At 44.1% G+C, this 26,815-nt stretch overlaps 1 protein-coding gene across 1 annotated transcript in view; it reads right to left on the bottom strand.

The window, feature by feature from the left end:
• Nucleotides 1-6,377, bottom strand: part of LRRC3B (leucine rich repeat containing 3B) — a 92,424-nt gene extending 86,047 nt beyond the window's left edge. Inside the window, exon 1 of the mRNA XM_047769240.1 lies at nt 5,787-6,377. The gene's annotated coding sequence lies outside the window, so the exon portion shown is untranslated. The remainder of the gene's footprint in view (nt 1-5,786) is intronic.
• Between the last annotated feature and the right edge of the window lie 20,438 nt (nt 6,378-26,815).

Below are 26,815 nucleotides of genomic sequence, written 5' to 3'. Positions count from 1 at the left end.
TGTCATGTTGTGATGCATTAATTCAGAGATTTTATAAAGCATAGATATATTCTAGTATGTCAGATAGAAAACTTTCATCTTGGTTCCCAAACACTTGTAGAATGAAGCTCATCAAAGCCACAATCTGAAGATAAAATACTAATTTTATTCTTATGGATTATTCAAATCTAAATGTAGATTAAGAAACGGTATTTTTCACTTAAAATAAAATCCATGAGGGAATAGCTTCTTAAGTTCTGCTTGGTTATACATATTTTTTTCTTTTTCTCCTCCTTCAAATTCCACAGGTCCTCAACTGGCTTCTCTTGTTATTAAAAATAGGTCAAGTTTGGCTGCTCTGGTTCTTGATTACGTATTTAATTATTTATCTATTTACTTATCTATCTTTTTTTTAGGGCCATGCCTGAAGCATATGGAAGTTCTCAGGCTAGGGGTCAAATTGGAGCTACATCTGCCCACCTGTACCACAGACACAGCAACACTGATCCAAGTGACATCTGTGACCTACACGACAACTTGCAGTGACTCTGAAGGCTAGGGATCAAACCTGCATCCTCATGGATACTAGTCAGGTTCTTACCCCACTGAGCCACAACAGGAACTCAATTTTTTTTTTTTTTTAAATATCTAACCAGGAGTTCCCATGATGGTTCAGTGGAAACAAATCTAACTAGTATCTATGACGATGCAGGTTCGATCCCTGACCTCACTCAATGGGTTAAGTATCTGACGTTGCTGTGAGCTATGATATAGGCTCTAAATCTGTTGTTGCTGTGGCTATGGCGTAGGCCAGCGGCTACAGCTTCAACTTGACCCCTAGCCTGGGAACCTCTATATGCCATGGGTATGGCCCTAAAAACACAAAAAAGAAAAAAAAAAGATTTAACTATCTAACCAAAACTGAGAATTTTAATTCTATGTATTGCATAAAAATACTGATTCATTGTGTTCTAAATTAAAAGGTGTCATTTTTTTTCATAACCTTTTCCTAGAACAAGTTGCTTAATTCTGTCAGCCACCTCTGTTTATATGATTTAAGACAAATACACCGCCAAGGAACTGCCCCAAGTGTTATGTGGGCCCTTTAAAAGGACCCCACACAGAGTGAGTAAATAAGTGAGTGGAGGGGATGCAGGCCACACATACAGGATGAGGACACAGCTTACTCCCCAGGGACCCCTGCAAAGCTATGAAGCTGGAACCGGGCAGTCTGCCCAGGTGTAAAGAGACCCTTCTTCCTGCGGTTCCTAAGAAAGAGATCCATTCTCTGGTACATCCTTTATTTCCTCACACTGCTGATATCTCACTACAGCATCAGTTCCCCATTTTCCAAAGACCATCCCTCTGGGCACCATCGGATGTTTAGAGCTCTCCCTGAGAAGGGGCATCTGTGCCTATTTTTCCTTACGTAAGTAAAAAGCACGTGCATTTCTAATGAATTCTCTGTAGACCTTGAATGCTCCCCTTGAAATAATGGAGGTCTCTAGGATTCAGATCAGTCAACCCAGCACAGATGGCAGATCCAGAAGGTGGGTAGGAGGGCTCTCCAGGGTCAGTTCAGCCACACCAAAACCCTCCATCAACCAAGTATCTCTCCCCACCCCACCCCCACCCCATCATCACTGCCTGAGGGCCTCTGTCCCAGCTAGTCACAGCATCAGATGGAAATCTTGTTCCAGGTGACATAAAAGGCATCAGTTTCCACCATCTGCCTGAGACTCTTACCTGTCCCCCCTCCCCCACCCCCAACGTGATCCTGAGAAACAGGCTTTCCCCTCCCAGTTCCCCTCCCAACTGACTTTGTTGGTTCATCTCCAGGGGTAGGACATCTAGTACTGAAGCTACAGAGAAGACATGGAATGTTCTTAGAAATAAGATTCTGTTCTACCAGAATGCCTATGAGCCCATGGAATTCCAAAGCTGCAAGTGAAAGTCACCTTCGCTAAAGACTCGCAATGAGAGAGAAAGGGGCAAAGAATTATTATTTCCCTTTCTGAGCCCCAGGTAGGCCCACTAGAAAGATATTGTTTTGCCCCGTTAGGCTTTACATCAGCCTAAAGTTTAACCCAATGGTCTGATATCCAGAGCAAATAACACCATATCATTTCATTGTATGCAAAACAATCTTCCCCTCTGAGGTACTACATTTTCTCTTATTTTGGCAAATACTGAGGGATGGGAGGTGGGCCAGGTCAGAGCCACTCAACTTGACAGAAGCACTTGGCTAAGATGGTTGAGAATCCATTTAATTTAATTTAGAATCATCTAAAGGGGTGTGTGGTTAGTTAATACTTATTTGAAGGCTTATTAATATTCTACTGCAATTTTTTTTTTAAATGAGGCACATTCGTGGTGGTTTATCCATTATGGGATAGTGATTTTATTTTTCTGGTTATGCTGATTGAGGCATTTATGAGACATTAGCAAAATGATCAACATTTTTGAATCAACAAGTTTTTCTCTAATTTAGTTTTCCACTAATTAATTTTAAGATGCTGACAAACAGCTACAGTGAACATAATCTATTTGTGTATAAACAGAGTTTATTTTGACCAAGGGTCAGAAGACAGTGGTTCTAGCAGCTATGCCGGGAACACATTCCATGGCCTTTAGCACATCAAGGGATCTTCTCCCTGCTGCTGGACTGGGAGGGGTGGTATCTGAGATGACTCCAGCTCTAATAGTCTGTGATTCAGTTCCTAGAAAGGTACTCATTTGCAGAATAGAGTGTCTACCATTTGCGTCCCTAAAGCAGACCTCTGCTCATATTCAAATCCCCCTCCCATTTCATCTCACATTGAAAAAGGGAATGTCAGTCAAAAGATTCAGAAAAGTCCAATGCCAACAGCCAACTCCCTACATCTGTCCCCAGTGCCTGGAGCCCATCCTCCCAATTTATGTCCCAAAGGGCTCTGAGGGGGGACGTACAGCATCAGTCTTCCCAGCGCCACAGCCACAGGGGCTAACAGGCAAGGACTGGCCCTTCAAGCATGGCCCCAGGGGTTGGAGTAGAAAGCCTGGTGTCTCACCCACACATCCTATGGACAAAGGGTCCTTGAAACCAAATGGGGCTGAAAGCAGGGGATACACCAGTGCTCTACCCACAAGACTAACCAGTCCCACCATGTACTGGCTGGATGACAATGAGCAAATAGATTAATTTTTCCATGGCTTAGTTTCCTCACCAATAAAATGGGGAAAATTACCATCTTCTAAGGTGGTTATGAGGATTAAAAATAAAACAGTGTGCAGAAAATATTCAGAGCCTGGCACAGAATAAACCTAGCACTGATTGTTATTATAACTACCTAGCTCCCTAGAATAGCTCTGCAACCTGAAACAAACAAACAAAAAAAACCCCACTTTGGTGTGGATTTTAAGTCTTTCTTCAAGAGTTGGCCAAGGGACACGTTCCAATGCATTTCTACAAGCAAAGGAAGTGGCCTGAGCACAAAACCAGGTGATAAGCATTCCGAAAAGAACCAGGTCCTTGGGTGTTAAAAGTTCAATGTTGCACAGTGAGGGACTTAATCCTACCTCCATTATGCAGGAAATTCAGAAGAGGCCAGGGCTCTGGCCTGTGAGGGTGTGGCCTTCCTGGTCAAGAGCTGCACCCCAGCCTGTTCCGAGGGATTCCCCAGATTCCAATCTGCTGCTTGGGGCTCTGAGGCTTGTGTGGGAAGGCAGGGAGCTCGCTGCTTCTGGGGTGTCCCTGATGGGAGCGACCCAACTCAGGATTCCTCCCGGAGCCCTGGCCAGTGGACGTCTATTCAGTGCCCAAAAGATCTTGCCAAGCCTGGGGCCCAGGAAAGGGGACTGCATTGAGCTCTGCCTTCCCCCAGCTTCAGAGAGCCAGTGATATACAGCTGCAGGGCAACCGCAGAGACGCCTGCCTGTGCCCCTAAAAGCCTGCATGTAGGAGCTCGGAACAGGGAGGACCAGAAGGTTTTACAGGGCTCCAGACCCGCAACCTCCACTTCCTTCTATGGAACCAGGAGGAACGGGGAAGGCGCCACTTGGAGAGGGGCGTGCACCTCCTCAGAGAGAGAAGGGTTAAATGAGGTACCTCCAGACCTTTGACGGCCCAGTGTGTTCCCCACCAGTATATATGGAGCCCAGCGCTGCCCCTTCTTCGCTACAGCAGTCTCGGCCCCCTCCTGTAAACGTTCTTCCATTCCGGATTGCTTGGATGCATCAGGGGAAAGCACTTCGCCCTCCAGCATCCGCCAAAGGATCTGGAACAAGCAGAAGAATCTACCTGGGGGCCGAGGAGTGGACAGACCCACCTCTGCCCGGGCCTCAGGTCTGGGAGCCAGGCCTCCCCTCATCCGATGCCCACACCCCCTTGGCTCTGCGTTTCGCTGCACACCCTACAGTTCTGTGCTCCGGAGCCTCCCGGGCGGCCTGGGGCTCCCCTACTCCCTGGCTCCGCCCAGGTGCCAGGTGGGGAGCGGCGAGGGGTGGGGGCGGAGGAGGGGGCTCCCACTGCAGCCTCCACCCGTACGTTGCCTTCCAACCCGTTGGGATCCGGGTCTACACGTCAGGCGCTGGGGACTACTCCCTACCCAGCACACAAGCCTTCCCCTCGAGTACCGGAATCCCCTTCCCACCCTGCGGCTGTGGAAACACCCCCAACTCCCTAGCGCCCAGCCCAGAAGGTGGGTGCCGGTCTGCCGACTCGGCTGCGGAGGTGGAAGGGTGTAGGAGCCGGCGCCGGAGGAACAAGGGGACTCTGGTTCTCTAGGAGCTAGAAAACGCTCCCCTGGTCCATGATCTGACCACTCAGTCACGGCCCAAGACGCCAGCGTACACAGAATCGGGAGGTTTGCTTCTTCTGGAGAGGAAGCTCGCCCCATCCCAGCCACCCAGAAGCCTGCCTTCCCAAGTCCCCCCAGGGCCGGCATTCCAAGGCTCCGGTCTGCCCCTCTGCGCTTCCCCAGGTGCCCAACCCCTCCCCCACCGGTATTTACACGCCCGGGCCAGCGCCCTCCAGACTCAAATTCCTTACCCTCCTGGTCTGAAGATGGCTCAGGGCCGGCCCCTCGCCCACTTTGGCGGAGCCTTTTGGTCTCCCCTCAATCAGATCTATCCCCGCCCTCAGTTTCCACCCCCACTCAACCAGCAACCTTTCCCTCCCCACACCACTTACTTCACCCACCCGGATCTGCACTTGCCTTCCCACGGCGCACAGCCGCAAGCCACTCCGAGGGTTTCATTACCGAATTGGGGGTAGCATACGTAGGAATGGACCGACTCCCGCCGCGCTGGACAGAGCCCCAAGGGTGGGGGCAGGCTTCCCCCACGTCCCACCTATCCTATTTCACCATCTCGGCTCCTACCCAACCCCTACAGGCAGGATGAGCACTGCTGAGTCCCAAACCCTTGCCTCTCTAGCGAGAGCTGCAGGGAGTGAAAAGTCGACTGGCAAGAACACACAGAGATGTGTGGAGATGCCAATGGCAAGGTGGGGGGAAGACTGGGGGAAGGGCGCAAGCGAGAACTAGATGTGCAACTTGCACCGCACTGGGTGAGCACCGCGCAAGGAGGGGGCACAAAAGTTTGCAGACTATTGTACTGCAGCCAGCTGCACAAGAGCAAAGAGGGTCGACCCCCTCTCGCCAGGAGGGGTCTCTCCAAGGATCAGCGACAGGGAACCAGGGGGGTTGGACATGGCTCGGAAACGGGGTGAGAGTTCTCCTCTACCAGTTCCTGGAGGGATGGCCTAGGCACCGGGCAGAGGGGACTATACCGCGCTTTGCGAAAAGCAACAGGCGGCTGCACCTTACCTTGCGCCAGTCCCGGGCCGGGGTGGCTGCTCCATCCTCGTGGCGCAGGGAGGAGGCGGTGGGTGCGTCTGGCTGGCGGCGTGCGCGCTGCCAAACCTGCAGCGACCGCTATCCCTGCCTGACTGCCAGCCGGGCCGCCTGCTTCGGACCCGGCCGGCCAGGCGGGCTAGTTCTCCGGTCGCGGCGGCGGCGCTTGTGCGCCGCGGCTGGAGCGCGGGACGCCGGCGGTGCGTGGCTAAGCTGGCGTCCTCCCGCGCCTCCACCGAGAGAGGGTGCGGCCGCAAGCGGCCGTGCGAGGGACCGCTTGTCTCCCGCTGCTGCGGCGGCCGCCGCAGACCCTGCGCCGGGCCCAGGAGCCTCGCAGGAGAAGGAGACAAAGACCAGAGGGAGGCGAAGCGCTGCTTGCCCAGACGCGATCCGCTCAGTCGCTAGAGGGGAATCGCCTCCTAACCCGGGCTAGGGATGAGGGAGGAGGGGCGAGGAAGCTGGGGACGGTAACAGCAGCCAGCAGGGACTGAACGTGACAGTCGGAGCCCTGCCACCGCGACGCGGGCGCTGCCCTCGCGCCTTCCCGGTGGGGGCCCGGGACGGAGAGAGCGGGCGGGGGGCTGAGCTATTTGCTGCAGGAGGAGGTGAGCTGGGGTGGGAGTGTTCGCTCCCCCCGACGCCTCCGCCCTCCTTCCTCACACCCCCTTGCCTAGCTCCACTCTCAGATGCTCTGACCAGATTCTTTCTCCTGTTAAACTACTGAGATCAGAGCTGAATTTAGCTGGCAGAAGAAGCACAGCGTGGAGATGGGTTGATTATCCTCTAATGGGGAAAAAGGCTGATGCGTAAAATTCTTTCGACAAATGACTGCTTTCTGGATGCCAAGTATTGTACTAGCTGTTTTGCCAGAGGATAAACTAGGTGGGCTACCCCACCTCCACCACCAGGACTCCAAGATCAAATTCCAAAATCGTCCCCAGCAGTTCCTGAAGCCCAAAGTTTTGGGGTTGAGTCCTTGGCCCTGTTCCCTACCCCCAACCAGCCCAGTTTCCTTATAAAGAAAAAGGTGTTAGAAAATTCAATTTTTCTTTCCCCTTCCAGGGTTGACTTTGAATGTGTAGCCGAAATGGGGTATATGTCTTTGAAGAGAGTGTACGGTTAAAGCAAATTATTGTTTTTAATAACGTTATTATTTCCTGATTTAAATTATTTTTCAGATTTGCACCCCCCCAAAAAAATAGGGCCAAAGGACCAGCCTTCTCAACATCTAGATACCTCTTATTTTACAGCCCTCTTTCACCTTTATCCTCACCCTCACTCCTGGCAGAATTAATCTTTCCATTTTCTTTGCTGTTACTAATGTATTTGCCAATCAGCTGCAGAATTTACATATTTATAATTTTTTGTAGATTTCAGTTGCATCCATCACCTGTGAGTATTACTTTGGGGGGAGGCGGAGAGTTCATCTAGCGATGTTGTTTTGTATATAATAGGTGTGACTCTCAAGGAAAACTTAACCAGTAGAAGGTCACTTTCTCCTTCAAACATAGCTAAATCATGGTGTCTTTAGAAGGGGATTCCATTCCTGCTGTATAGCACAGGGATGTATATCCAATCACTTGTGATAGAACATGATAGAAGATAATATGAGAAAAAGACTGGGTCTTTTATATGTATGACTGAGTCACTTTGCCGTACAGCAGAAATTGACAGAATATTGTAAATCAATTATAATAAAAAAATATAAACTAAAGAACAACAACAATAAGAAATAAAGGGACTCTATGATGAAATTTTTAAGAGTATGGGAGAAAGAGTAGAGAAAAAAGAAAGTGAAATTCACAGGCTCTATGACCTAGAAATGGAAAGCTATTTCATTCATTTTAGTTTCTAAACAATCTTCTTCTCCCACTGACCACACTACCTCTCTCTGCTGAATTCTTAAAGGCACAGAAAACCAAGCTGGTGCACAACTGCGTTGAGCAAGAGGTATGTACTCTGCCGTCAATACCTAGAACAAACCCATTCCAGGTAGAGAAAATCTTTATCATCTCATGACCTGTATCAAGTATGTTGAAAGCCTGCCAAAATTTCCTCATTTCCAATGAGGATCTCTTATGCCGGATGCATTTTAGAACTGTCTGAGCAGTATTTCACTGCTGTGAGTTTGTGCTTTGTAGTTTGGTGGATGCGTTTTGTGGTTTAGGGATATTTTAAATTCTCCTTTATTTTCTCTCCTCACTTTCTATGAATTATAGAACAGATACCCTAGATCGGGGATGCATGCTGAAAAAGTTCCATAGTGCGTAAGAAAATTAGAGAAAAAATGACTCCCGCGATATCTTCTATTTCTGAGATGATACTGTGATTGGAAAGCTTGTAGTTGGAAGTTTTGCTTATTTATTTATTTTTTGGTTTTTGCTTTTTTAAAATGAGGTTGTGGTTGAATATGGATGGCAGGTATGTCATTTGGTATAATTTTTTCTGAAGGGAAATTTGGGTGTTACTTTGAAAGCACACAGTGTTTGCAGGCCATTGTCCCAATGACTCTATTTTTGGAAATTTATTCTCAGGAAGTAATTCAGGATGGACCAGAAGATTTATCTACGAAGATATTTATTACTGTATTGTTTATAGTAGTAGAAAATTGAAAGCAACCAAAACCACACTCAAATGTCTAACAAGAAATAATGAAATATTTTGAAAAATATAAATGGAATACTTCTCAGGCATTAAACCTTTGTTGTAAGTATATAGGAGACTATTGTCAGGAGTGACAAGTATAGCACAATTTTAGCTGAAAAAATTCAGATGCAGGAGATGACATAAATTAAAACCTGGACTCGACAATCTCGGTTTGGAGCCAGACATTTTGACTTGCTAGCTGGGATCTTAATCTCCAGTACCTGGTTGTATGAGTGAGTTGATATTATTTACCTCATAGTGTTGTGCTTTGAATGAAATAGTATCTGGAGTTCCCTGGTGGCCTAGTGGTTAAGGATCTGGCATTGTCACTGCTGTGGCTCAGTTCATTGCTGTGAGGTGAGTTCAGTCCCTGGCCCAAGAACTTCCATGTGCTGTGGGTCCAGCCAAATATAAAAATTAAAAAAAAAAAGAAATAGTATTTGTGAATAACTTAGTATAGTGCCTAGGGTATAGTAAAATCTCAATGTTTTGGAAATCATTAAGTATTTAAAGATGAGTTTAAGGTATAATACTTTTTTTGCTATATATATGTATATATATGTGTGTATATATATGTATTTAGACACATGTCTAGAGTAATATGCATTCCAGTATTAACAGGGATAAACAATGTTTAATCCCCATTTATACTTGGACTATGGGTTTCTTTTTAAAAATTTATGTAGTAATCAAAAGCAGTGGCATTAGTTTTCTTTTAATTATAACAGACAATTTCTAATCATCAATACAGGAAATCTCTAGAGTGTGAAGCTTTCTGCTCTAGTTGATTCACAGAATCAAGAAGACTTGCTGACTACTGGTGTTGCCCATGCTATAAAAAGGATAAATGACAGGGCATGGAGTTTGTCACCTTCCATGTAAACTTAGATTTGTTTTGTAGCAACCAGGAGTCAAGTCCAGCTCAGCAAAATATGGTGGTTAATATGAAGAGCTGATTGTCTTGAAAGCCAATAAACAAGAGGAAAGAGGTGGCATCAGAGGCTATGTTTGTAACTTTTGATTAGTGAATTAGAGAAAAAAGCCTGGTAGTGTAGGGCCAGGAGGGTCTATGGCCTTCACAGTTACAGTAACTGGCCCCTCTGGGTCAGAGGTAGAGCTTCTGTAAAACTTGTCTGTGCATATGACAAATGTGACAGAAATCTAAAAGCAAAACATCATTTACGGGTGTTTTCAGTTTAATTTTTTTTAGAAATCCAGGTCAATTGTTTTAAAATCAATAGATTTCAGTAATTTTGCATGTAAAGGAAATCCCTTGAATTTTGAATTGTAGTCTTCCTTGGAAACTCTCAGCAGAAGTGGAAATGCATTTCTCTGAGCTTTTGAGTTGAATTTCTGAAATCTGAATCATTGGGGTGTCTAATGAATGAATGGGATTAAGGCAAAAAGATGTTACTGTCATCAATTCTTTGTGGAAGGTATTCCAGTTAACTATGCTTAATAGCAAATACCTTTGAACTTCTTGGCTTAAAATAACCATCTTTTATTATCCTGATTCTGGAATCTGGACAAGGCTCAGGGAGGAAGTCTCACTTCTGGCCCTGGTGTTAGCTCAGGGCCACTGAACTCAGAACTGAAAGTTTTGCTTCCCAGACAGCTCATGCCTGGCATGCTGTGCCAAGCTCCTGGCATTCATCTGGAGCTGAAGGCCAGGCCCTCACTTTCTCACCACCTTGACCTCTCCATGTGTGTCTCTTCACAGTTCCTCATAGATTTCCTCACTTCATGGCTCATAGCAGTTTGGCCCACCAAGATTGCATTTCCCGGATAATGAAAACCTGGACTGTGAAGTGTGGCCCATTACACAGACAACCCAGTCTTCATACAATATTATGAATTTTAATCCAGAACTCACCTGGCAAAGAAAACTATTGAACCAGCTTATCATTTGAACACTTGAATGATTTCAGCAAATGGATAGATTTTTCTCCCATTTAATGAGGTTATTTCATTAAGAATTGGAGGAATACCTAGGAATGTAAATCAGTTCAGCCACTATGGCAATGGTATGGCGGTTCCTCAAGAAAATTTAAAATAGAATTACCATAGGACCCAGCAATCCCAATTATGGGTATTTATTTGAAGAAATAAAATCTCTGTCTTGAAAAGACATCTATACCATTCATTGCAACATTGTTTACAAAACCAAGAGATGTAAACAACCTAAGTGTCCATCAACAGATGAATGGATAAAGAAAATGTAGAATATAAATGTATAATGGAATATTATTCAGCTATGAAAAAAGAAGGAAATCCTGCCATTTTTGACAACTTAGATAGACCCTGAGGGTATTACCCTAAGTAAAATAAGTCAGACAGAGAAAGACAAACGCTGTATGAGCTCAGGCACATGTAGAATTTTAAAAAAACAAAAACACCAACACCACCAAGAACAAACACATTCATACAGAGAACAGATTAGTGGTTGCCAGAGGTAGGGTTTGGTCAGGTGGGAGAAATGAGCTTGTTAGTGATTTAAAGAAACTAATAATTTTAAGACTAGCCATTTAAATGAATTGAGATTATTATTATTTTTTTAATGATGGCTTCTCATAGTGAAAGACCAAGTTTTTAACCATGGTTTTCTTGATTCTCTGCAACTTGACTCTCTTCCCAGCCTTATCTCATACCTTATCTTATAGCCTCCTCTAGCTTCTTATGTGTTTCCATCCTATCTGGGCCTTTTGATTTGTATTAGAGCTTGCTGTTGACAAGTTCACCTCTCCTACTAGACTGTAGGTTCCTTGAGAACAAAGACTATGTCAATCAGTTTATGGCCCCACAACCCTCAGGCCAGAGCCATGCATGATGTGGATGCTTGCTACATACTTATTATAGCAGCTCTGAAAACTGGAGAAGTGAACAAAGGCTAGAAGAGGCCACACCTCTTCAACACCCCTTGCCTTTCCAACTCAGTCATTCTATCTCCAGAATGGCAATAATGCTTGTGAGCTACTCCATGAGGGAGCTAATGAATTCTCCGAAACTGGAAAATGTTTTCAAGTTCCACCGTATTTTGGAAGCACTCAAGAACATTAATATGTGCAACAGAGACTTGATTGTTACTTCCCTGACACATAAATGGTGAATAATCCCTTTTTAATGTGTCTGTTTTGAACACACTAGACAAATTTGCCAGAAGTAACACATCGTTAGCTCATTTCTGCTGATGGACACCTTGTGTGGACTGAATAAGATGTGGCCTCTTCTAGCCTTTGTTCACTTCTCCAGTTTTCAGAGCTGCTATTTATACGTGCTTCTTGCCATCAAGGTGACCATGATGTAAGAATTAGCCTTCTGGAGCTTCTAGATCCGGACAGGTAGTGTGGACCCCTAGAGGATTCTAGGAGTGCCCTCTTAGGCCCTCAGCCATAGAATTCCTGTGTGAGACGTCATGTAACTACAAAAATGAATGTTCCAACAGAGAAGCCCTGTCCTAAGATGGAAGTCTCTGAATTTTGGCCAAGACAACTGGGAAGGTTGGGTTAGTTTTTCTGGTGGCTAAGGACATGAGCTGTAGATCATAAAAGCCATGGGCGGGGTTGCTGTCTGCCATGTGGAGAGAACCCTACAGAGTGAGATGGAGCTGCCACATGGGGACAGATGTGAGAGGTAGAGCAATTGAGTCCTTGGTTCCAGCTGTTTGGAGGGCCAGCCATAGCTTTTTTTTTCTTTCTTTATATTGCCACATTTGCAGCATATGGGAGTTCCCAGCTGGGGGTTGAATTGGAGCCACAGATGCAGGCCTACAGCCACAGCAACACCAGATCTGAGCTGCATCTGTGACCTATTCCACAACTTGAGGTAATGCTGATCCTTAACCCACTGAACAAGGCCAAGGATCCAAGCCGAGTCCTCATGGACCCTATGTCGAGATCTTAACCTGCTGAACCACAATAGGATTTCCTAAGCCACAGCTTTTCTTCGTCCTCTCTTTTCAATAAATTTGCCTCTTTGCTTACACTAGTTCGACTTGGGTTTCTGTCACTTGGGACTCAACTAATGCAGAATTCCAACTAATGCAGAATTCCAACTAATGCAGCATCAAAGAAATATCTGAGAAATGCTTCTCAGAATACATTTGATTAAAGGTTGGAGGGAGAACACTGGCAGACACTTAATATATAAAGCTTATGTTTTGAAAAGTTAAAAGCCCAGTGAGTAATATAAATTGAATCCTGTTTTTCTAAGCAAAAAGGTAGGACCTGACATATAGAAACAGGATCCTAGCATTTGTGATTTATTAGATTGGTGGCTTCATGAGGGCAGAGATTTGGTTTCTATGCCATTTTCCCCAGTGATGACAGTAGAATTCTGCACATAGTAGGGGTTTAATAAATCTTCATTGAATGAGTTCATGTATTTCCTGGTTGTATTTCTTCGTTACTCCCAGTAAGAAAAATGAAAAACTACACTTACAGGACTCACACTGTAAACCAGCCACTACGCTGTGTCATCAAACATCTCATGTAATTACCAGACTTTGGAGTGGAGTGGATTGAGATAAACTTGTTCTCAGAGACTAAACCATTCGTTCCATGTGTACACAGATTATATATGTTGGGGTCAAGATTTGAACCCAGAAGTTCCTGTTGTGGCTCAGTGGTTTAAGGGTTGTATATTGGAGTTCTCTTCCTGACTCAGTGGTTAACGAACCTCACTAGGATCCATGAGGATGTGAATTCGATCCCTAGCCTCCCTCAGTGAGTTGAGGATCTGCTATTGCCATGAGCTATGGTGTAGGTCACAGATGCAGCTCAAATCCTGAGTTGCTGTGGCTGTGGTGTAGGCTAGTGGCTATAGCTCCAATTCGATCCCTAGCTTGGGAAACTCCATATGCTGTGGGTGCAGCCCTAAAAATAAAATAAAAAAAAAATCAGACATTGTTTCTTATGAGCTGCAGCATATGTCGAAGATGTTGCTGGAATCCAGTGTTGCCATGGCTATGACATATGCTGGCAGTTGCAGCTCTGATTCGACCCTAGCCTGGGAACTTCTGTATGCCGCAGGAACAGCCAAAAGAAAAAAAAAAAAGATTTGAACCCAGAAGCATCAGCCTCCAAAATGTCAAAATGTGGACTGTCTACCATACCACAATTGGACAGTGACATATTTATCTATAGGGCAGAGTTGTCTTCTGGGATAATATATAAGCTGAAAGAGAGCAAGGCTGGGCTGGAATGTTGCTTCATATACGATTTCAGCCCTAATTTTCAAAGGTTTAGTGAACCCAGAACTAGTTCTCATTTCATAGACAAGTAAGTTCAGATCTGATGTGCTGCTTCCTGTACTCACTGACCAGTGTCTCATTTTCAGGATGGAAGCCCTCCTCTTCTTGCCCTGCCTTCCATAAGTGGATGCCATAGCACTCCCCATCCCTCGTAGGTGTTGCTGCTCCACCACATCCTCTTGGCCCCACCATTCTCAACCCCACTTCTTCCAACTGTAAGCACCTGCCACTCCACACCTGGTCCATTGAAGGATAGCCTAGAAGTTCTAGGACACATGCTGCCCCACCCCCGGTAGCTAGTGAGAGTTGATAGGAAGACCACCTACCTACTCCTCCATTGACTCGACTCTAAGGCACATTCTATACCATCTCCCAGAGGCCCTAGTGTGACTCTGCCCCACTTAAACCCAACACTAACTTGCTCGACATTTAAGCCTTTTTTAGCTTCCTTGTTTCACTTTCCTAGACCCTCTAATAGAACTTTCAGAATAAGCGATATGAACTCACCTTTATCTCAAGGGTCTACCTCTGGGATAACCTAAGATAAATCATCTCTCTGACCCCTTCACTACTGACCCCTAAGGGAGAGGAGCAAATTACCTGACTGATTAATTTGAAAGAAGAAACTGAATTGAGCATTATGTATTACATTCTTCTCTTTGAGGGATGGTAAGTCCAGTCTGTAGGGCATGAATGTTTGGACTGCCCTCTGCTTTGTGTTTGAGGGCTTGCCCTCAAAGGCTGGTCTTTAATTAGCAACTGGTTGGATAAGTCAGTTTAATTCTGGAGTGATAGATATATTAGGACACCCTCCAGGTGTTTATAGATCTAAAACCATGTTCTCCAATCACCTTTATTAGCAATATAGTGGACATTTTGATTCTATCTAGAATAAGTCCACATGATTCATAAAAGTCAATGGGGAGTTCCCGTCGTGGCGCAGTGGTTGGCGAATCCGACTAGGAACCATGGGGTTGCGGGTTTGGTCCCTGCCCTTCCTCAGTGAGTTGGCGATCCGGCATTGCCGTGGGCTGTGGTGTGGGTTGCAGACGCGGCTCGGATCCCGCGTTGCTGTGGCTCTGGTGTAGGCCGGTGGCTACAGCTCCGATTCAACCCCTAGCCTGGGAACCTCCATATGCCGCGGGAGCGGCCCAAGAAATAGCAACAACAACAACAATAACAACAACAACAAAAAAGACAAAAGACAAAAAAAAAAGTCAATGGGTAGAAACAAGCCAAAAATATGTCAAGTGACAAATAGATAAAATATATTATATCCTTACAATGGAATATCCTTGGCCACTAAAAGAAATGAAGAGCTGATACAGGCTACAACGTGAATGATCTTGAAAATATTATGGTAAGTGAAAGAATCCAATCAAAGAAGGCCATGAATTATATGATCATATTCATATGCAATGCTAGGAGAGCTGTGGAGACATAAAATAGATTAGTGGATGCTTAGGGTGGTTGCCCATATCTATTAATACACTACAAACCATTGAAAAGTACACATTAAACGGGTGAATTATACAGTATATGAATTATATTGCAATAAACCTGTTAAAGTTCAGTTTACATGGTGACACTAAATGTTAAGATGAGGGGAAGCTGGGTCAAAGCTGTCTGAACATGCTCTGTACTCTACTTGGCAACTCTTAGTAAATGCAAAACAATTTCGAATGAGTTTTTTACATGGGTATAAATTTGAGAAGGTCCAAACTTAGGAGGTTCAAAACCTCTCTGACTCTATTTTCTTACTTTTATAAGGGAGAACAATATTCTCATTGTCATCTCATAAGGTGGTTGTAAGAACTAATTGAGATAAGTGTCTATGACATCAGTGTATTTGGCAAATTGCCTCTCTCTCTCTCCCTCTCACACTAAAATGAGGATCTAGGCACACAGGGTAGAATTACTGGAGTCTCAGGCACCCCATTTCTTCCTAAGATCTCTGTTACTCTCCATACCTCCCTGTTACTTTTCTGATACAGAGTTTGGCTTGACAAGGTGTGGTGAGAGTTCCAACACTGAGGTTAATGTTTTTATTACTACAATTTAATAGATGCAATGAACCAGCTCAGTTTGCAACTCCCTCCAGTTTGGGGGGCAGTGGGTGGGGGAGAGTAGAATGACATTAACAATGGATACCAAAGCAGGCCTCCTTAGCAATTAGCTGTTCTTGTTTCTCTTGAATTCCATCATAGCTATTTTCGTTATTATTTGGGTTTTATGAAAGTGGTATCATCCTATCAGACCCACATGCAAGTCTAGCTGCTGATGCAAGCTTTCTTTTCCTGCTTCTGTAGCACTTATGGAAGCCAGCACAATATTTCTGCTAGTTGGTCTGGAGTCAGCTTGGTGTCTAATTATGGGGTTGATTTTCTTCTTTTGTATTAAAGTTTTCTCCGCCCACTGGGGGTGTTAGGGATTTGACAAGGAAGCTTCTCTGATCGTCCTTGTTTCATTATAAGAAGCCAAGGGCATGAGGGAGATGCCCTTGTTGGCGTGGAGGCTGGGCTTCCAGTCCTCTCTCTAAACTTTAAGGGACCAAAGAAGTCAAGGTCAAGTCATTTAATGCCCCAGTCTTCAGGGTTTTCCTCTGTGAAAAGAGAAGATTGGCCTCAGCCTGTATGCAAAGTTCCTCTCAGGCCTGACGTTCCCCCAAACACAAGTATTTCCCTGAAGCTCACTGTCAAGTAGTTGCCAAACACCAGAGGGGTGCTGAAATGTTGTTAGCTAATATTATCTCTCATCTGTTCACAGCGTCTCGATGGGAACTCATCACAGGGAGCAGCTCTGTGTTCTGGTGTCTGCGCTGAGAAAAGGCATAGAGAACACAGGAAGGGAGACGCTGGAGAGAGTCGGTCCCGCCAGCAGGGACCCAGGATGGTGCTGCTCTGTTAAGATGCTGAGACAGAGACAGAGAAACCAGTGGCAGGAGAATGAGCATTACATAAGTGCAATTTTACTTTCCGCGTTAATCTTTGCTGAGGTAATTGCCTCCCTTCTATTTTCAGTGTGTTGTTGGCGATGCTGCATGGTCTACTGACAGTTGTTCAATAAAAATAGAGAGCATCCCCAAGAGGAAAAGTGCAATATTCACACGTGGCCAAGGTTCTGCTTCTGTGAGCCCTGGCATTCAATTCCTTAAGAGTTAAATGGGGAGAGGCTTTTGCTAGTGCGCCTTACCAGGCATCAAGATTGAGTTGTAGCTGCAGGCTCTTGGTTCTGTCTGGCCCACAGCTTTGTACACAAGAGCAGTGCAGCAATTTCAGCAAGGGGGTATCTTTTCAAAATGAAGGAACCTGGAAGGCATATTCCTCTTTCTACCCACACATTTTTATCCTGAAGTCATACTCACTATGCGCACCACCTAATAGGAGCAAGCGTTCTTCCCTGATAGCTCTCTCATGGTCCACACCACACTATCAAGCCCCCTCCACTGCTGTCTGGATTCAGAGCATGACCATTTCCCACTGAACCCTGAATTCCCTCCTGAAAGGCCCACCCCCGCCCACTCCATTCTCAGCACAGCAGCTGGAATGACCCTTTTGTCTGCAAATATGACTGTGACACTCCCTGCTCAGAATTCTTCAGAGGTTCATGATCAAAATCTTCACTTCCCTGTACAGCCTACAAGTCTCGCTATAATGTCTGCTGCCTGTCTTGCCAGCTTCATCCTCTGCCACTGGCCCTGCTTCTAGGTCCAGCCCAGTTTAGTGGCTCATAGTTCTCTCAAATTCCCTGGACTCTTGTGCCTCTCACCTGGTTACTGCCAGGCATCTCCATGTTGCAGCCAGGCTCTCCAATCTTTTAGGTTTCAATCACCAGCATCCTCCCCAAATTGTCTTTCCTAACTTACCTCAAAGACCTAAGGACCACTTCCTCCCCATTTCCCACATTCCAATGTACATGCTTTAAAAATGGCGATGACCTAACATCATGGAGAAAGCAAGTGCAATCACCTAAACATTGGAGCCCTGTGTTTGATCTGCAAACCCCTAGCACCAAATCAGAAGAGGTGTTCAATAAATTCCCAAGAAAGAAAATGGAAGGAGCATTTACTAGGTACCTAAGATATGACAGTTATCATGTTGGATTTTGTTGGCAAGCGGTAGGCATGAAGCACAGGAAGAGAAAGGAAGCAGTCTATGACCCACAACCTGGCAGAATGATGAAAGTAATGAGTATGTGCAGAGATATCAATAATTAAAAAAAAATACATATTGAAAAGTCAGTAAGCTGGAAAGTCCCTGGTCTTGGTTAGAACTTAACCAATCATAGAAGGAAACACAAACTAAGGGTAATGTTAAGGACATAAGAGCTTTGACTCCAAGTGACTTCTACTTCCTCAGCAAGTAGAAAGGCTCTGGAGTCTTCACTTTAAAGCCTCCTGGCATATTTGAAGATGACCTTGATAATTAAGCATCTAGCATATGGAGTAGTTCAGAAAATGTACATGTTCCAAATCAGGGGAATTCCAGTAATCACATTTTATGGTATGCAGATATTGACAGGAATTTTTAAGTAGATGACTTTATATCCAAAGAATTGAATCATTGGTCCTAGCAAATCATCATTCTTTTTAACATCGAAGACATTGACTCTTAATGGAAAGGGTTGGGACGCAAGGTAGGACAAGTAGTAGGAAATCATAACAAGATTTGAAGGCTAGGCTTTGGAGTTGATATTTTATCGTGAAGGATGGGGGAACAGTTAAAGAATTTTGAACAAGGTATATCACAGTCACATCTGCAGGCTAGAAATCTCTGACCCTCTGCAAGAGAGGTATAAATGGAAAGATGGCGGTAAGGAGGTCATTTCAGACTCTCTAACAATGCTCTAAGGGAGAAGGTTAGTGTTCTGAATCAGAGCAACAGAATGGGGTGATGAGGTGTGCACCCATAGAAGGAGATGACTCCAAGGTAAATTAAGGCATCTGACATTATCTAAGTGACACAGGATATGATGGATTCCAATTTTCCATTCCCTGGGCTAACTCAGTGGGGTATTCCTATTCTCATCAAGATTTCCATGGCCAAGAGAACCCCAACCACACTGTGACACATACGGCTGGCTGCTCAACCAAATGACCAGTCTCCTCCCCATCATTCTTCCCACAGAGTCCACATCTCACCCAAGAGGCTGAACACTTGCTTTCCCAGCAGGCTTTGCAGTGAAGGACAGGCATCAGTCCTGATTTCAGTCAGTGGAAACTAAAGGGAATCTTGCTGTCAAGAGTTTTTTAGGAGATGCCTTTCTCCCTATAAAAAAGAATCATAAGAGGAGAAGTATTCCTCTTTATTGTTCATGCATTTTGTCATGCCTATGTGTGATGCCTGGAACCATGGCAGCCATCCTGAGATCTTGAGAGAAAAGCCTGAAGACAGAGTCATTATGCTGAAAATGAAAGAGAAGAAGGATGGAAAGTGGCTTGGACTTTAAAATCAGCCCTGTAATCACCTTCCACCCTCCACACTTTTGCGTTGTGAAATAATGCAAAATCTCATCTTAAAAGTTCTTGCTGCTTGAAAGGTGGCGAGTGGACCAACTCACTCAACATAACCCAGAACTCGTTAACACTGCAGATCTTGGGCAATAACCCAGAACTACTGAACCAAGATCTCCAGCACCAGTTTAAGTCACTTTTAATTGCATAAAGTGTTCTGTTACTTGTGGTGGAAGCCTCCCAATTAATATTCTCACATTTAGTAACTCCTTTTGTTACTACTATGGATTATACTTGTTTCTGTTACTCTGTAATATTTGATCATCCCTCTATCACAGTATTCATTTTATTTTGCCAAGTATATGCAGTAAACTTAGAATTATCCATGGCAGTTTGAGCCACACAACTTTATAAATTCTTCAGAGTAGGTTCCTGTCCTATTGACTTTTGTCTTCCCCTTTCTTCCTAGCATTAAGCTCTGTGAAAACAAATATTCAAATACTTGTTGAATGAAAGAGTAAAGGGTTAGTGTTAGGGGAAAGTAATTTCATTGCATTCCTCTAGCCAATGAAAATTTTAAACCTTCCAAAATGTAGTAGACATAATGGCTTCTACGGTGCTAATGGCCTGCCTTGGATTATCAATGTATTCTGTCTTCTTATTGAGCCGCTTTTCAAGGTAGAACCCTGCTTGACAGAGCTCTTCAGAGGCAAGATGCTTGATAAATATTGGGTCTTCATGGTGGACCACATCTGCCATCTCCATAAAACTTAGTTGTTCTATTGTCACTGGAGTAATGAAAGTCACCTCAAGGTTGCCCTCGACAACATCACCAGATTCAGGCCTCTGGAGACCACTCGTACATATGCTGCTTAATTTAAAATAATCAGTGCCACAGATCAATCCATTATTTAGCATCAAGCATTGAACACAGAGTATGGTCAGGAAGGAAATCCCTGGCCAACTAGAATTCAAGGAAAGCTAAAAAGGTCAGGCACATTCAGCTGACTCTGCTTTCCTTAAAAGTCTATGACAGTGGCCAAGCTTTGAGAAGCTAGAATGTAGGGATTAAATATGGAAAATTGATTTCTCTTTTTCATTTAATAAAAAGCATCCATAGATTTCACGAAGAAGAAACCTTGCATATAGGTCATCCAAAGAGACAACACACACACACACAGCACAGCTTTTAGGCAGCTTATAACACACACACAAATAGATAACACTGTGGTTTGACTTTCAGTTGTAGCCATGGTTTTTTAAATACACCTTCACAGCCTGTGGTAGATCTGTATTCTGACCTGCTTCTTCAATATCTGGCAAAAATAAGACATTTCTGCTGTGCTGAGCAAAGCCCAGACCTCAGAGGAATGATCCAGGCTGGGGTTCCAAGTCCACACTGCTTAGAAGGGAGACATGAGCCCATCCCAGCCTCAGTTTACTTCAAGGATGAGAAGCATCCTTTTGATTATGAACACCTCTCAATCACAAATGTTAGGTTGGACACAAGAAAATGTACTGGCAAGTGTAATTGGACAAAGAAGCAGACCTAATAAAGCAAAAATTAATCCCTAGCAGCACCTGCCACAATGCAATATTGTCAACCAAAAGCCAAAATTTATTAGACCAAATTGCCCAACAAGGACCACAAAAACTCACACACGGACGGCTGTGGGTACAAGTCCTCATTATCCTTTCAGGGACAAATAGGGAAATTGCAGGTGTGTTTTCAGAATCTGGGAATGTCTATTAGCAAATCTTGCCTGTTCAAATTTGGTCTACATGGAGAAAATCAGTCCTGTAATTGGTGGGGTCATTTTTTCATTCCCAGAAGAAAAATAATTTTCGGTTTTTATTAAGATATTCTTGAGACACTATTCATCTGAAATTCAGTGGAAGTTCATTCCTCAGAAAGACAGAGTTGGTTAAATAACTTATAAGGTTTACAACTTGTGTTATCAGACATCTTTTTTTTTTTTTTTTTGCCATTTCTTGGGCAGCTCCTATGGCATATGGAGGTTCCCAGGCTAGGGGTCGAATCGGAACCATAGCCACCGGCCTATGCCAGAGCCACAGCAACATGGGATCCGAGCCACATCTGCAACCCATACCACAGCTCACAGCAACACTGGATCCTTAACCTAATGAGCAAGGCCAGGGATCGAACCCACAACCTCATGGTTCTTAGTTGGATTCTTTAACCACTAAGCCACAACAGGAACTCCAAGACATCTTATACTTATGATAAACATGCGGAAAAACATAGAACCCTGAGAGGTTCAATGCGTTGCCCAAGTTTACTCCACTAGAGGCAGAACCAAGAGCACAGCCTCAATGCCACTCTTTTTGTTCTTTTTAGGGCTGCACCTGCAGCATATGGAAGTTCCTGGGCTAGGGGTTGAATCGGAGATGCAACAGGAGGCCTAACCACAGCCATGGCAACTCAGGATCCGAACTGCATCTGAGACCTACACCATAGCTCATGGTAATGCCCTATTCTTTTTTTTTTTTTTGTCTTTTTGCCTTTTCTAGGGCCACTCCTGCGGCATATGGAGGTTCCCAGGCTAGGGGTCTATTTGGAGCTGTAGCCACTGGCCTATGCCAGAGCCACAGCAACTGGGGATCCGAGCCGCGTCTGTAACCTACGTCACAGCTCACAGCAAGGCTGGATCATTAACCCACTGAGCAAGGCCAGGGATCGAACCTGCAACCTCATGGTCCCTAGTCAGAGTCATTAACCACTGCGCCACAACGGGAACTCCAGTAATGCCCTATTCTTAACCCACTGAGTGGGGTCAGGGATTCAACCTGAATCCTCATGGATAATAGTCAGGTTTATTACTGATGAGCCACAAGGGGAACTCCCTCAATGCTACTTTTGTTTAGAGCAGTGACTCGTCACTGGTGGCAGTTTTGCTCTCTCAGAAAAACTGGACAGTGTCTGGAGACATTTTTTTGTTGTCATCCTAGGAGGAAGTTACTACCTGCATATATATTGCCTTCTTGTGTTTAGTATGTAAAGGCTGGGATGTTGTTAAATGGTTCTCCAACATAGTAGTGTCAAGGCTAGGAAACCCCGGGATGGAAGTGACATTCAAATGTAAAGCCTCGCACACTTGCTCATGTGCATGCACACATTGCATGCCCACACATACTGACACAAACACACACACACAACCAGAAGAGGATAAAATAGCCATCTACATTATTTCTAACTTTATAAGCAAAACTAGAACAGTCAGGGAAATAGCAAACCTTATCGTTTTCCACGACATTTCTCTCTCAGTCAATCACTTCCAACATCAGCCTATCCTGCCAGCCTCACTTTTAAATGATACTCCCAAGCCATCTGCTTCTTACCACCTCCACAACACAGCCATCTCCTAGTCTGGCCATCATTATCTTTCACCTGGACCACTGCCATAGCAACTTCAATGGTCTATCTTCTTCAACCCTCCAGCCATTCAGTCTGTCTTCCATTCAGCAGCCTCAATGACCTCAACTATGTGAACCTGATCGCATCATTTCCTTATTGGAAAGCTTAGTCCTCCAATGGATACTAACCCCATATCCCCACGTGCCACAGGAGATGAGAAGGGGATGTTTTCAGTTGTCATAGTAAGTGAGAGGTGCCTTTAATAATGGGGACAGAGGAAACCAGGCATCCTATAACAGGCAGGATTATGAGTAACTGTCTTGCCCATCCTGTTTGACACCTCTGGTAAAACATAGTGGCCTCCTTGCCAACTCCACTCTCCAGCCTACTATCTGTGTTGTGTCAGCGACCTTGATATTCTTTGAACTTACCAATCACGTGGCAATCTCATGGATTTGGAGCTAGCTGTCCCTTGCCTCGAAGCTCTCCTCCCCAACCCACATGCCTCCCTCTCTCACTTCATCCAGGTCTCAGGTAAATGGTCATGTGATGAGAAGCACTGTCACAGCTTATCTAAATTATCATCCCCTTCATCAAGGTGAGGTGTTATTCTGCCAAATGTTTCTTCCTTTTATCTATCAACAGCTGATAAATGATCTAGATTATCATGTATCCGTCAGAGTATCATGTATTTTTATCAGTGTATTCTGTTTCTAATCTATCTTCCCACTAGAAAGTGAGCTCCACATGGGCAGGGTTTTGTCTGTTTGTCTCATTTTTGTATTTTCAGCACCTAAAACAGTGCCTGGCTCATGGGCAATATTAGACGAACAAGTGAGGAATGAATAAATCAGCGTACATGATTTATTTATTTCTTTTATTTATTTCTTTTACTTAGAAAAAGAAATCCCTCTGGAAATGTGAGTGTGGTCAGAGTAAAGAGAAAAAAAACATAGATTTCCCTTTAACTTGAGAGTGGTGTACTTTAAAAACTTGACATTCCTTTTAAAAAAAACCCTGTATTCACCAAGGTCTGTTTGCAGAATTATGATTAGGAAATAGTCCTAATTGTTATTTTAATTATTGGATGACTATAATCTGTCTTTGTGACCTGAGTACTATAAATAGATCAAGCTATGTCTCTAGAGCTTCAGGAATCATGGAAGAAAAGGGTGACATTCAATTAGATCTATTCACATAAGATATGATTAAATATATTATTAATGGCGGCAGGCTCATGGACTATTTTGTGCTGATAATCTTAAATGTATCAAATTGAATAGAAATGGTGAAGTAAGAAAAATTCCTCCTCATTAGCTTTGATGGGAGTTGGGTGTCTGACAAAACTCTGATTGCCTTGAGGCCTGGTATCAGGACAAAGAGACAGACTCTTACCAAACTCACCCAGCTGCTCCAAAATCAATACTGGGGGAGAGAGAGGCAGGTGTTGGCAGAAAGGAAAACTGCTTTTAATCAGAAAGCCAACAATTTAGGGAGATGGTGAACTCAGCAACCCCCGCCCCCCAAACCACCTCCAAAGATTCCGATTGGCCATGAAAGCTTTTAAAGGGACGAGGGAAGTAACCTCAGTTGATCATTGAGATGGGGGGTCAGAGTTGTCTCCATCCCCCATTGTGTGCAGCCTTGTCAACTCTCAAGATCTTCCTCCAGATGCTTCTCTTGTTCATACAGTTTTAGAGATTACTAGAAAGGAAGCCAAGGAAAAGATCTGGTCATCTGCTAATTACTCATTACTCATTACTCATTTCTGCTTCTTTGATCTATGGCAATAACTGACAAGTTAGGCAAGGTATCACTTGGTCAAAATTTTTGAAAGGTGTGCTTGGCCTGGAGATGAGTAGAGCATGCAGGTGCATGGTCTAAGTTTAGTTACAATGTAGTTTTTCTTGAACAAGAAGACAAAGGATTTTCCTTTAATGCATTTTGAGTTTATTTTTCTGTATGATGTTAGAGAATATTCAAATTTCATTCATGTAACTTCTAGCTTTCCTAGCAATACCTATTGAAGAGATTATCTTTCCTTCACTGTATATTCTTGCCTCCTTTGTCATAGATTAGTTGACCAGAGGTGTTCGAGGTTATTTCTGGGCTTTCTATCCTGACCCATTGATCTGTATTTCTATTTTTGTGTCAGGGCCATACTATTGTGATGACTCTAGCTTTGTAATACAGTCTGAAGTCAAGGAATCTAATTCCTTCAGTTCCACTTTCTTTTTCAATGTTGCTTTGGCTATTCAGGGTATTTTGTGTTTCCATACAAATTTTAAAATATCATGTTCCAGTTCTGTGAAGAATGTCATTGGTAGTTTGATAGGGATTGCATTGAATTTGTAGATTGCCTTGGGTAGTACAGTCATTCTGACAATATTGATTCTTCCAATCCAAGACCATGGCACATATTTCCATTGGTTTGTGTTGTCTTTGATTTCTTTCATCAGTGTGTTATATTTTTCAGAGTACAGGTTGACAAAGGACTTTCCTGCTGAGAGTGGTTTCCTGCAAAAACTCTGTACAAAACTACTTTTCTCAGGGAAAGTTTTGAGTTTGGAGAAACTGGTTCCCAACCTTCCTTTGCTCACAGGCAGAACTTGACATCCTCTCTGACCACATCCTCCTGAACTCTGATTGCTCCCCTGAACCTCTTTCGGGGCCCTGGCTAAGGAGCAGCGGAGCTGGGGCAGAGTGTGTCATGCAGAGCGAGGCACCTGGAGGGCTTGTCATTTAGATTTGCTGACCCCATGCCTTTTGGGCCAAATTCCATAGACCCAGAGCCCCAGTGGGTATTTTCATTTTAAGTTTTATTGAAGTCTAGTCAGTTTACAATGTTGTGTTAATTTCTGCTATACAGCAAAGTGATTCGGCCATATATATACACATCCATCCCCATATAGGTTATCACAGAACATTGAATATATTTCCCTGTGCCGTACAGTAGGTCCCCATGGACCATCTATTCCATATACAAAAGTGCACCTTTGCCATTCCCTAATCCCAATCCATCCCGCCTCATAAATTTGCGAGCAAACTAAATGCCCATAAACTGAGGAATGAATAAAGAAGATATGGTGCATATATCCAATGGAATATTACTCAGCCATAAGAAGGAATGAAATAATGCCATATGCAGCAATATGGATGGACCTAGAGATGATCATGCTAAGTGAAGTAAGTTAGACAGAGAGAGATAAATGACTTATGATATCACTTATACTTAGAATCTAAAAAAAATAATAATAATAATACAGGAATTCCCACTGTGGCTCAGCAGGTTAAGAACCAGACATAGTGTCCCCAAGGATGGGGTTCAATCCCTGGCCTTGTTCAGTGGGTTAAGGATCCAGCGTTGCCACAAGATGCGGCATAGGTCGCAGATGTGGCTCGGATCTGGCATTGCCTTGGCTGTGGCTTAGGCCTCAGCTGCAGCTCCAATTCAGTACCTAGTCCAGGAACTTCCATATGCCACAAGTGTGGCCTTAAAAATAAATAAATAAATAAATAATACAAATTAACTTAGAAAGCAGAAACAGACTCACAGTCTTTGAAAAGTGGAAACTTCTCTGAAAGTGATTTACTGGGGGTTACTCTCAGGATAAGGGGAGTGTATGTAGCTGAATGGAACAGTGGAAGAAATCTAAGCAAAGTCTCAGCTGGAGACCAGCTTCAACCGGATGGCATGGAAAGCTCTGGAGTATGAAGTGTGCCAAAGAGTTAGTCTTTCTTAAGACAAGGGGACCATCCTGTCATACCTCTTTGTTGTTCCACTTGACATCTTTGCTCAACAGGATGGGCATGGCCTCCCTGGAGGCAGCAGGGACCCTCAGCAGCCAACACCACAGTAGCTGGGTGCCCCATCCTGTGAGGGGACTTGACTGGGCACCAAGAGCACTTGCTTCTTGTCTGCCAGAGTCCCAAAGCAACATGAATCACGGCTTTAAAAAAATACCCCAGGAGTTCCCGTTGTGGTGCAGCAGAAACAAATCTGATTAGTACCCATGAGGATGTGGGTTCAATCCCTGGCCTCACCCAGTGGGTTGGGAATCTGGCATTGCCATGAACTGTGGTGCGGGCCACAGACACATGGCTCAGGTCCTGCATTGCTGTGGCTGTGGCATAGGCTGGCAGCTGTAGCTCTAATTGGACCCCTGACCTGGGAACTTACATATGCTGTGGGTACAGCCTTAAAAAGCCAAAATAAACAAATAAACAAATAAATTTATATGTATATGTATATATGTGTATGTATATATATATATATATGT

Source organism: Phacochoerus africanus, chromosome 1 (assembly GCF_016906955.1).
Source record: "Phacochoerus africanus isolate WHEZ1 chromosome 1, ROS_Pafr_v1, whole genome shotgun sequence".
NCBI lineage: Eukaryota > Metazoa > Chordata > Mammalia > Artiodactyla > Suidae > Phacochoerus > Phacochoerus africanus.
The sequence above is the reverse complement of the archived record's forward strand: the minus strand, read 5'-3'. Positions and strand labels throughout refer to the sequence as shown.